Source organism: Salmo trutta, chromosome 24, assembly GCF_901001165.1.
Source record: "Salmo trutta chromosome 24, fSalTru1.1, whole genome shotgun sequence".
NCBI classification, from domain to species: domain Eukaryota; kingdom Metazoa; phylum Chordata; class Actinopteri; order Salmoniformes; family Salmonidae; genus Salmo; species Salmo trutta.
The window spans coordinates 25,946,459-25,961,357 of NC_042980.1; the positions used below are offsets into that span (position 1 = coordinate 25,946,459).

Consider the following 14,899-nt stretch of genomic DNA (forward strand, 5'->3'; position numbering starts at 1 on the left):
CCACAAACAATGAACACAATGGATAGTTTAATTTACCAACCATATAAGCCTGGTATGTGAGACCACACAAAGGATAACATTATACCTGGGATCTTTACTTAACCACCATAGCCCACAGAATGAACAAAGACAAAGATAGGGATGGAGTGAGAGAGGGGACAAGAGGAAGAATGAAAAGAATGGCAGAGAGAGCAAGGCAGAGAAAGAAAAACTACAGTTATGTCTGTAACCATTTGGAAGCCAGAGTAGTGCTCTCCTCTTCACCCTGTGGGAGACTCATGTCAATACCCTCAACCAGCAGCCAATCCCCAATCAGCCACACTGCTTTGTTTTTGTGAAATGTCAGGATTTCCCCTAACCTAACACTAACCGTAAACCCTGATGTAATGCAGACTCAGGGAGAACAAGGTGTAGATTCACGCGCAGAGCGCACAAGATGTTTACTAAGCCTTCACAGAAGGCAGGAATCGTGGTCACAGGCAGGCAATGGTCAAACACAGGTTGGCAGTAAATAAAAAATACAATACCTCACAACCATACAAACAGAAAGAACTGAACTAAATAGGGAGCTGATGAGAAATGAACACAGGTGAAATCAATGAACAAAAATGGACAGGGCTACGTTCCAGAACAAAGAAACAGGGCTACGCTCAAGAACATAGATAAAAAACACAAGGTTGACTAAGAAAAGAAAAGCAGAACCATCCACCTCCAGGGTGAAAGGAAGGGTCGGATCAGGTTGGTCGGATCAGGTTGGCGAAGGACAGGAGCTGACGTGAAGAGGCGTTTCAAGTTGTTGAACGCAGTCAGGGCGGTATCGGTCCATTGAAGGTTCCGGGTCTTTTGGTAAGGGCAGCAGCAGAACTGAAGGGCCGAATGAAATGGCGATAGTAGTTGGAGAACCCAATGAAACGTTGGAGTTCCTTAATGGTGATGGGTTTGGGCCAGTTACCGATGGCGGTGACTTTGTTCTCATCCATGCTGACCCCTCCAGGTGTCAGTACGAAGCTTACATGGAAGGCGCTCCTTTCTTCACATAAAAGGTTATGGTCAAGGAGCTGTTGAAGAACCTTTTGCACATGCTGTATGTGTTCCTTCAGGGAGTGGGAGTAAATCAGGATGTCATCAATGTAGACGATGAGAAAGCGGTTGATCATATCCTGGAAAACCTTGTTCATAAATGATTGGAAGACGGCGGGGGCGTTCGTAAGGCCGTAGGGCACGACCAGGTATTCGTAGTGCCCTCGAGCGGTGATAAAGGCCGTCTTCCATTTGTCGCCTTCACGTATACGGACAAGGTTATATGCACTTTGCAGGTCAAGTTCAGTATAGATGTTGGCACGGCTCACTTGTTCAAGGGTCACGGGGATCAGAGGAAGAGGGAAATGGTTCTTGACCGTGACGCCATTCAGAGAACGATAATCAATACATGGACGGAGACCACCGTCCTTTTTTCCAAACGAAGAAGAAGCTGGACGCAGCCGGGGAACAAAGACGAATGAAACCGTTTGAGTGATTCAGTGCCTCATTTTCCGGGATAGATAGAGGGTAAACACGTCCCTTCGGTGGGGACACTCCAGGGAGCAAGTCAATAGCACAGTCCCCTGGGCGATGTGGTGGCAGAGTGGAGGACTTGATTTTGCTGAAGACATTGATGTACTGGGCGTATTCAGATGGTATGGTGGTGGCTCTGCAGGGTAGGCTGAGACAACTGGAGAAGCAGGTAGAGAACGAGGACAGTAGTTCTTCCTTGTTGCCACGAGATGGCAGGGTCGTGACGACAAAGATATTTAGAAATAAGGACACGCCTACCTGCATGGCAACAGAGGGACCCTTCTCATCTCTCCGTGGGTTGGCGAACAAGGCAATGGCTGAGTAGATGATCTTTCCCTCCACAGTATAGGCAGAGCCCTTCATGGATCCGCCTTTGACATTCGATACACGGGAGAGGAGCATGGCCCAACTGCATGGGCTCTGGAAGACTCAGACGGGATGACGGAATCATGGAAAGAGAAGGTTTCGGGTTCCTGGGTGGCAGAGTTTTTCGGCGGTCGACGATGAGGTGGTCGATGGAGATGGACATATGAATGTATTGATTTAAATCCTGAAGGTCACCTCTACAGGCCAGCTCCACCTAAAGTTCCCTGTTGAGCCCTCTTTGGTAGACGGTAAGTAGAGCAGCCTCATTCCATCCACTCCTTGCAGTCATGGTGCGGAACTCGAGGGCATACTCAACAGCTGAATTGCGTCCTTGTTGAAGTTCTATGAGGAGGTCTCCTATAGGACGACCGGAGGGAGAGTGATCGAAAACCTCTTTGAAGAGGGTGTGGAAATGGGTCTCGGATCCGAGTTCTGTGCTGTTGGCAGTCCATATGGCAGTGGCCCAATCCAGGGCTTTGCCTATGAGTAGAGACAACAAAATCCACCCTGTTGTTGTTGGTGTCGAAGTTAGTGGGGTTGTGCTCAATGTATTTGCTCCGCTGAATCCATTCCGTTTTTTAGGTGAGATATTCTGTAATGCAGACTCAGGGAGAACAAGGTGTAGATTCACTCGCAGAGTGTGGCTGAGGTTTATTAAGCCTTGGTTGCAGACAATGGTCAAACACAGGTAGGCAGTCAAAAACAAACAATACCTCACAACCATACAAACAGAAAGAACTGAACTAACCAAGAACACAAAGAAACAGGGCTACGTTCAAGAACACAATGAAAAATAAGGTTGACTAAGAAAAGCAAAACAGAACTTCACACCTGAATTTAACCCTTAAACTTAAAATAGCATTTAAATAAATCCAGAAATGAATAAAGTCCAGACTTTTCAAAAATGTTCTTATTTGCTACCTTGTCAGAACATGTGCATGAATAGTTAGGACATTGGGGCCCTGATAAGGTAGGAAAACAAGTACACACGCACCACAGACAATCCATCAGAACAATACAAAATGTCTTTACCAGGAGAGAACATAGTCATAAGGGGTCCATTTTGATCAACTCCGCAGTAAGGCTTTTAAACATTCTAACAGGAGTCCCCATGGGGAAACGGTGATTTTGGGTCTGGGGGCCGTCTTGTTCTTCAAGGAAGAGGAAACGAGTACACAGGGTTTCTGGGACAGGAAACCACCTCTAAAGGGAGTCTCTTTTCACCAGGTCAACATGATTCCCATCCCACCCCTCCAGATCTGAATAAGCTTTCCTCTGCTTTCTTCTCGTCAACAGGGCATGGCTCTTATCCCATCCCACCCCTCCAGCACTAAGCTTCACTTTACCTCTGCTTTGTCACAGCAGCTGCTCAAATCAAATCACATTTTATTGGTCACATACAACTGGTTAGCAGATGTTATTGCGAGTGCAGCGAAATGCTTGTGCTTCTAGTTCCGACAGTGCAGCAAAATCTAACAAGTAATATTTAACAATTCCACAACAAATACCTAATACACACAAATCTAAGTAAAGTAATGGAATAAGAATATATGAATATATGGATGAGCAATGTCAGAGCGGCATAGGCTAAGATGCAATAGATAGTATAGAATACAGTATATACATATTTGTTGTGAGCCAGCAGAAAAACTACCACACACACACACTTGTGGTTGAGTTGCATTTCCAAGGATATCCCTAATATGCATTGTCAGCACTGCCACTGACTATATATAGACAGCTAGCTGTCAGAATACACACACTTTTAGTTTATTTCTTTCTCAAGGACCTTTCCTCCCTCCCTCCCTCTGCTACTGCTCTGTTCCTCAGCTGAAAACAAGAGATAAACACGTGCTGTGTGTGTGTGTGTGTGTGTGTGTGTGTGTGTGTGTGTGTGTGTGTGTGTGTGTGTGTGTGTGTGTGTGTGCATGTGTTCAGCTGAAAACAAGAGAAAACCTCATGAACACGTGCTGTGTGTGTGTGCATGTGTTCAGCTGAAAACAAGAGAAAACCACACGTGCTGTGGTCAGGCACCACAAAACACAGAACACAGCAACAGAACAACCAGTGTCTGCATTGACAGTCAGGGAATAGGCCTGCATCCCAAACAGCATCCGATTCCATATATAGTGCCCTAATTCTGACCAGAGCCTTATGCCATTTGGGACGCAATCAGATAATGGATGTATGAGGATGACTACAAGAAAGCCATTGGAAGTTCGCGTTTCAGTGTGTTGCTATATGGACACAATTATCAACACAAGCCATACTGTATGGTTCCACAGAGAGAAGACCCCGATATTAGACCGATTGGTACAACACCCCAGCTCCTCTCCTCCCCCACTCACTCTCAGGGGGACGTAACCCTGTCTCTGCAGTAACACTGTCCTCTCCTCTCTTCCCCCACTCACTCTCAGGGGGACGTAACCCTGTCTCTGCAGTAACACTGTCCTCTCCTCTCTTCCCCCACTCGCTCTCAGGGGGACGTAACCCTGTCTCTGCAGTAACACTGTCCTCTCCTCTCCTCCCCCACTCGCTCTCAGGGGGACGTAACCCTGTCTCTGCAGTAACACTGTCCTCTCCTCTCTTCCCCCACTCGCTCTCAGGGGGACGTAACCCTGTCTCTGCAGTAACACTGTCCTCTCCTCTCTTCCCCCACTCGTTCTCTGGGGGACGTACCCTGAGAGAGATAGAGGTGCTTGTGTGTGTGTGAGAGAGAGAGAGAGAGAGAGAGAGCAGAGCTTGTGTGTGAGAGAGAGATAGAGGTGCTTGTGTGTGTGTGTGTGTGTGTGTGTGTGTGTGTGTGTGTGTGTGTGTGTGTGTGTGTGTGTGTGTGTGTGTGTGTGTGTGTGTGTGTGTGTGTGTGTGTGTGTTGAGAGAGAGAGAGAGGTGCTTGTGTGTGTGGGTGAGAGAGAGGTGCTTGTGTGTGTATGTGTGTGTGAGAGAGAGGTGCTTGTGTGTGTATGTGTGTGTGAGAGAGAGGTGCTTGTGTGTGAGAGAGAGGTGTGTGTGTGTGTGTGTGTGTGTGTGTGTGAGAGAGAGAGGTGCTTGTGTGTGTATGTGTGTGTGTGAGAGAGAGAGGTGCTTGTGTGTGTATGTGTGTGTGAGAGAGAGAGAGGTGCTTGTGTGTGAGAGAGAGGTGCTTGTGTGTGAGAGAGAGGTGTGTGTGTGTGTGTGTGTGTGTGTGTGTGTGTGTGTGTGTGTGTGTGTGAGAGAGAGAGAGAGTGCTTGTAATAATACCAGTATGCTAGAGTATGAATCACCACTGGGGTCCCCTCTGCACCCCCAGGCTCAGCCCACACACTCTGCTGATGCAGTTTCATTCTCTCATTCATAGATGCATATCTAGAATCCACAGCTATAGCTTGAATTGTATAACAACATTATACATACAAAAATGAAAGAATGACTCTCTCTAACACACACACATGCACACACCCCCACTGACAGTGCAGAGATCAAGGGTCTCTGAGTTCTCTTCATTATTCAGACCCAATTAAGCTATCCAATCTCAACCTTCAACCACCGGCCCTGTGCTTGTTTGTGTGTGTGCGTATGTTTGTGTGTGTGTTTCATGGTCACCCATCCACAACAACATACATAGCAGGGGACAGAAACAGAAAAACCAACCTTGGTCAAAAAAAGACAGTAAACTCACCAAGAATTATGCTAAAATTGAGTTTAATTTAGGAAGTCTGTTCAAAGATTTCCAGGAATAGAAAAGTAGGTGATCGTGTCTCAATGTAATCAAGCTATGAAATGATTGTATTTGAAAATAACAAATCTCTTATTGGACTTAGTTTGTGTCAATTTGCATTGTACAAATGATTATAATTATGTTCCGGACCCCCGACTGTCATGTTCGTCATAAGGAGGAGACCAAGGTGCAGCATGGTAGGCGTACAGTGAGGGAAAAAAGTACTTGATCCCCTGCTGATTTTGTACGTTTGCCCACTGACAAAGAAATTATCAGTCTATAATTTTAATGGTAGGTTTATTTAAACAGTGAGAGACAGAATAACAACAAAGAAATACAGAAAAACGCATGTCAAAAATGTTATAAATTGATTCGCATTTTAATGAGGGAAATAAGTATTTGACCCCTCTGCAAAACATGACTTAGTACTTGGTGGCAAAACCCTTGTTGGCAATCACAGAGGTCAGATGTTTCTTGTAGTTGGCCACCAGGTTTGCACACATCTCAGGAGGGATTTTGTCCCACTCCTCTTTGCAGATCTTCTCCAAGTTATTAAGGTTTCGAGGCGGACGTTTGGCAACTCAAACCTTAAACTCCCTCCACAGATTTCCTATGGGATTAAGGTCTGGAGACTGGCTAGGCCACTCCAGGTCCTTAACATGCTTCTTCTTGAGCCACTCCTTTGTTGCCTTGGCCGTGTGTTTTAGGTCATTGTCATGCTGGAATACCCATCCACGACCCATTTTCAATGCCCTGGCTGAGGGAAGGAGGTTCTCACCCAAGATTTGACGGTACATGGCCCCGTCCATCGTCCCTTTGATGCGGTGAAGTTGTCCTGTCCCCTTAGCAGAAAAACACCCCCAAAGCATAATGTTTCCATCTCCATGTTTGATGGTGGGGATGGTGTTCTTGGGGTCATAGGCAGCATTCCTCCTCCTCCAAACACGGTGAGTTGAGTTGATGCCAAAGAGCTCCATTTTGGTCTCATCTGACCACAACACTTTCACCCAGTTGTCCTCTGAATCATTCAGATGTTCATTGGCAAACTTCAGACGGGCATGTATATGTGCTTTCTTGAGCAGGGGGACATTGCGGGCGCTGCAGGATTTCAGTCCTTCACGGCGTAGTGTGTTACCAATTGTTTTCTTGGTGACTATGGTCCCAGCTGCCTTGAGATCATTGACAAGATCCTCCCGTGTAGTTCTGGGCTGATTCCTCACTGTTCTCATGATCATTGCAACTCCACGAGGTGAGATCTTGCATGGAGCCCCAGGCCGAGGGAGATTGACAGTTCTTTTGTGTTTCTTCCATTTGCGAATAATCGCACCAACTGTTGTCACCTTCTCACCAAGCTGCTTGGCGATGGTCTTGTAGCCCATTCCAGCCTTGTGTAGGTCTACAATCTTGTCCCTGACATCTTTGGAGAGCTCTTTGGTCTTGGCCATGGTGGAGAGTTTGGAATCTGATTGATTGATTGCTTCTGTGGACAGGTGTCTTTTATACAGGTAACAAGCTGAGATTAGGAGCACTCCCTTTAAGAGTGTGCTCCTAATCTCAGCTCGTTACCTGTATAAAAGACACCTGGGAACAAGAAATCTTTCTGATTGAGACGGGGTCAAATACTTATTTCCCTCATTAAAATGCAAATCAATTTATACAATTTTTGACATGCGTTTTTCTGGATTTTTTTGTTGTTATTCTGTCTCTCACTGTTCAAATAAACCTACCATTAAAATTATAGACTGATCATTTCTTTGTCAGTGGGCAAACGTACAAAATCAGCAGGGGATCAAATACTTTTTCCCCTCACTGTACATCTTACTTTTAACACCGAACAAAACAAAGAAAAATACAAAATGAACATAAAGTTCTGCAGGCTTCACAGTAGCTATACAAAAACAAGATCCCACAAAAACCCAGTGGGAAAAGGCTGCCTAAACATGATCCCCAATCAGAGACAACGAAAGACAGTTTCCTCTGATTGGGAACCATAACAGGCCAACATAGAAATACATAATCTAGAATGCCCACCCAAATCCCATCCCGACCTAACCAAATAGAGAAATATAAAGGCTCTCTACGTGACACCGACCAAAAATCTGCCCGTGGCTGAATTGAGTTGCCTAACCCTGATGTACAGGTTGCCCTCTACCATCTACAGCACTAAGCTAATAATAATATATAACCTGGCCTACGAGTGTCCATGAGTGTCTCTCTGCTGCCAGTGCGGTCTCAAGGAAGAGAAACAGACTCAAACAAACATGGGAACGTCAGAATTGAGATTAAGTATCTTCTACCTCCCACACTAAAGGTCAGGTTCCTTTGTAAAACCTAGTATGTATTAATCAGGGCATTAAATTACATCACTATCTGATTGTAGGTGATTTAAAGCTGTGCCAGTCCAGCCGTTTTGGGCACATTGCCCCTGGCTATCAAACTCACCTCTAACTAGGCAGCAGAACTACCTCTCTGATGTTGTTGATAGGTTTTATAAGGACAAGCCAGCATCCCACATGGCACCCTATTCCCTAGTAAAGAGTCTTAGCACATTTTTTTCTATCTAGAACCTAAAGCAGTTCTTCAGCTTTCCCCATAGGAGAACCCTTCAAAGAACCCTTTTTGATTCCAGGTAGAACACTTTTGGTTCCAGGTAGAACCCTTTTGGGTTCCATGTAAAACCATTTCCACAGATGATTCTACATGGAACCCGTTTGTAATGCATGTCACTATTTGTAGCTGTGTAGTCTGTTTGTTTGTGTTGTTGATCTTGGCTAGATTAATGTTCTGGTCGGTAGCTAGCACTCACTCACTCATTCACGTGGCTGCTAGCACAGTCATGAAAAGGGGCATGAGGGAAGCCCTACAATATTATGTTTTTATATGTAGTGAGAACGCTCGGGAGCAGGCTATGTTGAAAAGTAATCTTTAGACATGTTGCACTTTTCTTGAATATAGTTTTGTAATTCACTAAAACAAGCCGACCACAAGAAAATTGTGTTTGAAAAAGGTCAAGTTTTTGCTGAGCCAATGGGGTAATCTAGGTAACCACAGGTTGTTTTCCCCACAGGCGGGCGGGGACGCGACATTCTAATACCGACTGGGACTATGAGACAGCCGAAGAACCCTTTTGGAACCCTTTTTTTATAAGAGTGCATAGTAAACTACTTTTGACCAGGGCCCTGTTCCAAAGTAATGCACTAATTAGCAAATAGGGTGCCATTTGGGATGCATTCTAAATTGTTGTTGTGAGTCTCTCTAAAACACAACAACCATCTGAAGTCTGCTTGCGTCAACAGCTGAGGAAAACAAGGACAACTTGGATCTCAATATCAAGGAAAACTGAAGGTCCCAGAGACTTTAGCTCTCAGCAGATGAGTCCTGTTCCAATAATTGATGCAGAGATCCTCTTGGGGTGACCAAAACAACTGCTGCCTGCCTGCAGTCACAGAGTTAGATAGTGTACCAAATGGCATCCTATTCCTTATATAATGAGTTACCTATGGGCCCTGGTCAAAAGTAGTGCACTATATAGGGAATCGGGTGCCATTCGGGACAGGCCCACTGAGTTAGTTGGCGATGGGTGGATAGTGCCAGACTGGCAACTCGGCCCACAGGGCAGGACAGGGAGGGAGCTGTCTGGGCAGCTTAGCCTAATGAGTGTCAGCTGAGAAGGGCTGTGACTTAGGGTGGTGGTGGTGGTGGGCCAGACTGGTCACACTAGACACACACACACACCACTCCTACACCCAGGGAAGACAGTACCCATCTCTTCGGACCAAGCAGAGCACTACTAGAGCTGTGAGTAAACCAGAACCTTGGAACAAAGAGGAACTATAGAATACAGCCTAGAAGGCACACGCACGGGCCGTCACACACATCAAGTTACGTCAGAATTTGGCCAGAGTAAGTGGGGAGTACAAGCCTTTGGCTGCTGCTCACACACACACACACACACACACACACACAAAGCATGAGTTTGGATTATGGCTGGCTGCAGTAGCACTGGGACAGACAGACAGACCAGGTTATGTAAAACTGCTGCTGCACCACTCTGACATAACCTGCTGACATTACCTCATAACCTGCTAGCATTACCTCATAACCTGCTGACATTACCTCATAACCTGCTAGCATTACCTCATAACCTGCTGACATTACCTCATAACCTGCTAGCATTACCTCATAACCTGCTGACATTACCTCATAACTTGCTGGCATTACCTCATAACCTGCTGGCATTACCTCATAACCTGCTGACATTACCTCATAACCTGCTAGCATGACCTCATAACCTGCTAGCATGACCTCATAACCTGCTGACATTACCTCATAACCTGCTAGCATTACCTCATAACCTGCTAGCATTACCTCATAACCTGCTGACATTACCTCATAACCTGCTGGCATTACCTCATAACCTGCTGACATTACCTCATAACCTGCTGGCATTACCTCATAACCTGCTAGCATTACCTCATAACCTGCTGACATTACCTCAACTTCAAACCCACAACCCTAGCTACATCTCAAATGGCACCCTATTCAGTATTTAGTGCACTACATATGACCAGGGCCAATAAGGAATAAAAGGTAATTTGGGACAAACCCCTGGTCAAAAGTAATGCACTATATAGGAAATAGGCATTTGGCACACGACAAAAACTTGCGTGCGCTAGATTGCTAGCTCGTTAGCATTTATGTTAATGTCCTCGATCTATCACTAGAGATTAGGCATTAAATAACCTGACACCAGACCGGCTTTATCCCCTCAACTCAATACTGGCGTGTCTGTTTTCTATAAACAACGGACACAACGGCTTTCATTCATAAAAACCAACTCCCTCGTCTTTTCCAGGCAACTCAGTGCTGAAGTGGTACTGAACATTTTATCTCAGGAACACAGCAGGTGAAAGGGTGATCAGTATTGAAATAGAAAGACCTCTTCAATGTTAATGAAATAGAAGTCTTACTGTGGTCCATTGAAGCTCTCTCAGGGGCCTACTTTGTGTGTGTGCGTGACTGGCTACTTGTTAATGCACAGCCTTTCTATAGTGATTACTTACACACTGACTGATTCATTGACTCAAGTATATATATCAGCCAAACACATTGCACAGTTAAAGAAAACTATTCACTCTTTATTTATTTGTCTTGATAGGTCAACTTTTATATTTCTAATGGATTGATTTATACAAACTGCTACCATATATGTGCCTTTCCCATGGTAAATGTAAATGTGCATGCTTTCAATGATAGCGTTTTTAGAGCTGGTGTTACAGCCAAACTGTTTCTTATGGAGAATGACTTGCATAGAAATGCTCGTCTACACAATTCCTTTCCATATCATTTGCATGGCATTTGAAAGAGCTGGAACTGGCATTCAACAGTGGACTTACATTGCAACCACGTTGCACACAGCCTTTGCATATCATCCTTATTTGACCATGTAAACCAAATAACAGACATTACAATAATATATCCAAACCAGGTGTCTGGTGATCTGGTTCACTAAGTACACAGTCCTTAGGGGAAGAACACACACGCATAGGTATGCACAGGTACGCACAGGTAGGCCCGCATGCACACACACTTGTCAGGACAGTGTGGTCCTGATAAGGTAGGAAAACATGTTCACACACACACAATTTATATGATCCAGAAGTATGCAACTTTCTGCTTCAGTCAGTTACATTTCTCCTCATGTATCAAAGGAAGAATAAATACTTTGATGTATTGCCATGGCCAGTAGAGAGATGTCGACACAGACCAGGGGCAGACAGGCTCAGATCCCAGATAACAGATGTCTATCAGTCAGTAGGGAGGAAACCAGCAGGAAAACTATAATATCTGGAGTCTTCAAGAGTTCTCATGCCAGTGATAGGAACTCACAAGAAGAAAGCCTGACTGACCATCAACCATCACTCCCCCGAGACGAGACAGAGACAGAAAGACAGAGATGGAGAGACAGATGACAGAGAGAGGGAGAGGGAGGGAGAACGCCCTTGAGAGACTCTATTCTCATCCTGAATGCATCAGGCCTTTAATACCTGAACCAGTGGACACGACCACAACCAGCAGCGATGGAAAGAAATCAATATAGCTTTAATATCATGTATATCTGATTACACTGGTGAGCATCTAAAGGGTTCCAAAAAGGGTTCCAAAGGGGATCTTCTGTCTCCATAGGAGAACCCTTTTTGGTTCCAGGTAGAACCCTTTTTGGTTCCATGTAGAACCCTCAGTAGAAATGTTCTACATGGAACCCAAAATAATTATTTAAATGGTTCTCCTTTGCGGACAGCCGAAGAACCCTTCAAGGTTCTAGATAGCATGTTTTTTTTCTAAGAGTGTATGTTCCACTCAATATCTGTTTAGTATTGGACTGAAGTCTCTCAAGGTTTTACCTTCACCCTGATGCCTTGTTGTCATTTACAGTACAGAGTTTCCCCTGGGAATTTTTTCAGCAGCGGTCGCAGAGTAAAATAAAAGTTCTATCAGTGGCGGTGTGCGGCTGCAAAATGCATATAGGGGAAACACTGCAGAACAGGCCTCTAAAATGGACAATGGCCGCTTCAGCATCTAAAGAGCCCCTCAGTATTAGTCAGCTGAATACAAAGGACACTCTACTCCCAGTAACTGTGCTGCACAGAGGCAGTGGAAGCACACTCATTACTAGCCTAGATGCCAGTCTGTTTGGGATCTCTTGCCAACTCCTTGTCTCGCCTCAATTCCATGAGGAGTTGGCAAGAGAGCATAAACAGACTGGTATCCAGGCTTACTCATTAGACGTCTGCTCATAACTAGTGTAATGTAAAGGCTAGGGGAAAAATACAATTCATCATCATAAGTCATGATATTCATTTACATTTTACATTTTAGTCATTTAGCAGACGCTCTTATCCAGAGCGACTCACAGTAGTGAATGCATACATTTCTTTTTTTTCTTCCATACTGGTATTTGGTATTCATCCTCTCTGTTGTCAAGGGGGAATCATCCGAACAATGTTTTCTACAAGTTATTGTGTGCAATCCTATTGTAACATAATGATAATAACATACATGAATTAAAAGGTGTCTTTGAGATTAGACTGATCCATAGTGAACACCGCCATCGAGAAAAACAACATGTATATCAAACACAAAGATCCTACATATACAGTAGGGTAGGTTATTGTTGAATTGCCATGATAATTAACCAAGACAATCTTATGACTCAGCATCTTGTGTGTGTGTGTGTGAGAGAGAGAAATACAGGCAGGACGACAGAAATACAGACAGAGAGGAAGGGGGCAGTGGGGCACCAATTTCGCCTAAGCCTCGAGAACCATCCCTTCTATTGCTTCCACAGTCATTCCATTAGGCTGCACTGGGTTCGCACCGTCAACAATTATAGATCATCTATAGCAGGGATGGGCAACCGGTGGCCGCATTTGGCCTGTGTACCCCCTTCTGAAGGCCCTCTGATCTTTTTTTTCTTCATTTTTATGTCACCTAATATTTTTGGGATTGCTAAATTAGTTTAGCAGCCATCTATCTAAACGTGTTATCATGGGTGAATTACCGGTGTGTGGGGCCCCAACAGTCTCACTCAGATATCATATTAAAAACTGCTAACATTCTCTCCGTCCCATGGCAAAATGTGTAGAATGGCAGCAAACTTGCTTTAAAACTGCAACATTTGTTCTACACCCGATGGCACAATTTGTAGAATTGCAAGAAATTAACTCTAAAACAAAAACAATCTGGGTCTGCTGGCTGGTTCTAATGATGTGGATATGCAGACCCGTGAGCAACTGTGGCCCCCACCCCTATTAATTAAAGTTGCCCATCCCTGATCTACAGCCTACCTGCCAAGCTCTCCTAGTCTAAAACGATCCAACAACTGTAGCCTAATCGTAGATAATGAAGATGATATCTGTCTAAATCAAACAAGAGGTTGCTTTGTCTTAAATCATCACTGAACAATTGCAACAAGTAAGACAATAGCATAGCCTATCATCAGAAACATCTGTGGTGGGCTTTTTAAAAAAACGGAACAGGGAGAGAAGGTTTTGGTAGCTTACACAATTGGTCGTCAGTAAAGCGGGACTGCCGATGTTTCAGCACCATACGTGCTGGACCTAACCAAAGCAGCGCGTCAAATTCACCCGCGTACTACAGACTGTCTGAGGAAGACAACGATGAACGTTCTCCCTGCGGCGCCGACTCTGCGTTCAGTAATTAACATAAATAGGTTTAACAGCATACGAATTATATCATTAATGCTTTTATTTTATGTGGGCTACCAAGATAAGATGATTGATTGGTTCAATAGGCTACGGCCGCCAACAAACTACAAATTTACCATTCATTCTAGGTGATCCATCATGGGCAAATTCCATTCTTCAAATTTCACATTTTTAAATAAATAAAAAATGCAGAGGTAGGTCGCATTTGAAGTGTCCACAAAATATGTCCGGCACTCTTCGGCAGTCAGACACAGTCGCAATGAACAATGCGTCCTTTCTCTGAATCAATTCAATTGAGTACCTCAAATTATTTATATTAATTCATGCACTGATGCACACAATGAGAAAACTTAATAAAACCAACATGGTGATATGAATGAATAAAATAGAAGATACAGGCAAAAACTCATGACCATTTTCCACTTACATTATGGTTTTCATCTATATATATATAATCATACCTGTTCGTTGCAGTGGCTTTGCAATAGAACTCGTTCTCAGAGCACAGTGACTGGCAACGGAATCCTGGGCCCACTTCACCCCTCCCGCTACTCCGTGACTACCGTAAGTATTTCAAGAGGGGCGCTAACGAATTCAATACAGTCTATACCGGTCTATTATATACACTGCACATGTCTGCCTAGTATAACTCATAGACTATAGAGAATGTAGCAAAATATGTTACAGCGAACCATGGATTAAAATCGTAATATAACATTTCAATTTCTAATAAAAGCAAATGACTATGACACTTGGTTAGGATGATATTATTAATGGAGTGCTATTTTGACATTCAAAATAGCACTCAACACCAGCCTATCAGTTCTTTAGGTAGGCTACCATTTTGCACACAGCATACAATGAATTGAGGGCAGGCAGACTTATGTGAAGGACAGTGAGCATGATGACTGCTGGCACCCTATTTCCTTTATAGTGCACTACTTGACCAGGACCAATACGCAAATGTTCCCTCAAAATAATGTCTTCCCCCTAATGGCCATCGGACTAGTATTAAGTATTTTATTAGGATCCCCATTCACGGTTGCTGAAGCAG

General features: G+C 44.3%; 1 protein-coding gene across 9 annotated transcripts in view; it reads right to left on the reverse strand.

Annotated features, from left to right (window-relative positions):
• Nucleotides 1–14,522, reverse strand: part of map2 (microtubule-associated protein 2) — a 129,846-nt gene extending 115,324 nt beyond the window's left edge. For 4 of the 9 annotated variants that reach the window (XM_029711607.1, XM_029711606.1, XM_029711605.1 and 1 more), the window contains exon 1: nt 14,307–14,521. The gene's annotated coding sequence lies outside the window, so the exon portion shown is untranslated. Of the gene's footprint in view, nt 1–14,306 lie in introns of all 9 variants that reach the window. The other 5 variants (XM_029711603.1, XM_029711602.1, XM_029711608.1 and 2 more) reach the window with 3 other exon arrangements.
• Between the last annotated feature and the right edge of the window lie 377 nt (nt 14,523–14,899).